This window comes from Plasmodium gaboni, chromosome 5 (assembly GCF_001602025.1).
Source record: "Plasmodium gaboni strain SY75 chromosome 5, whole genome shotgun sequence".
Taxonomy (NCBI): Eukaryota; Apicomplexa; class Aconoidasida; order Haemosporida; family Plasmodiidae; genus Plasmodium; species Plasmodium gaboni.
Window position 1 is genome coordinate 848,645 of NC_031485.1, and position 1,541 is coordinate 850,185.

Here is a 1,541-nt window from a genome sequence, read left to right on the forward strand (position 1 = left end):
ACATTTTTTTTTTTTTTAAAGTACTTTTTATTGTTATAGGACAAAATGTGTAAAAAAATACAAATAACAAAAGAAGAAATATTGAAAAAAAGAAAGAAAAAAAAAAAAAAATTCAGTAATATAAAGATATAATTTAATCATTTATAATTCCTTAAAAAATCAGAAAAAGTAAAAAGTTTTCAATCTTATGCATATATATATTATGTACAAATATATATATATATATATATATATATATATATATATATAATAAAATAAAATTTATGATGATGTTTCCATTACATTCCTTCGTTTTTTCTCTTTCTTTCATTCTTTTTATTTTTTTTTAAGTTCTTAATATCTAATTACATATAATCAAAGTAAAAATATAATAACAACTATGAATGGAAAAAACGTTTATGCAAATGAGAATTAAATAGGTGGTATCTATTATATAATACATGAACGAAAATGAAACAAGATAGAATATTATTATATATATTTTAAAATTTAGTATATGTATGTAATGATAATATTATTCATTTATATATGCTTATTTCATTTAATTTAGTATATATGTATATATTCTTATATTTCTATACTCATTTTATTTTTTCATTTCCTTTTATTATAATTATGTTATATAAATATATAATATAGTATTCATAAGATGTTCTTAATGTGATATATATACATATAGAAGATATAAATATATACAAATAATATTATATATTATATAGTTATGCCCATATAGATAGTAATTATATGTAGGAAATTAATATATAATGTTTATAGTTTAAATTTATATATATATTTTTTTTTTTTATTTATTTTTGCCAAGACAGCTAATTAATATATAAACTTAGTTACACGCACGCGCGACTTATATATATATATATATATATATACATACACATATACATGGATTTATTGAAATTAATAAGACAATAATATACTTAGTTACACGCACGCGCGACTTATATATATATATATATATATATACATACACATATACATGGATTTATTGAAATTAATAAGACAATAATATATATATATATAATAAACAGTGATGAATATATAAAATTAAAGAACAAAAAAAAAAATATAGAAATGTGCAAATAAATGTAACATTTTTTATTAGTACTGAATTAATTTATATTTATTTATTATTATTATTTTTTTTTTCTACAACAACAAATATTATATATATATATGTACAAAAAATCTTGCACATTATTCTGAACATTATTCTTTTTATTTTATAATTTATATATATTTTTTCATCGTTTTATATATTTAATACATGATTGTCAATTTTTATATTATTGGTTGTGTACAAATTAAAAAAAAAAAAAAAAAAATTGAAATGAGAATAAATTGATTTATTCATCAAATATGTAGTGCTTGCATAAAAATATATTTATTATTTTATATATTTTTGAATTATTAATGTATAAATGAATATGAAAATATTTGCATTTTTTTTGTCTGATTATAAAAAAAAAAAAATAAAAAGGAGTATGAATAAAATTAGAAAGAAAAAATGTCTATATAAGTATATA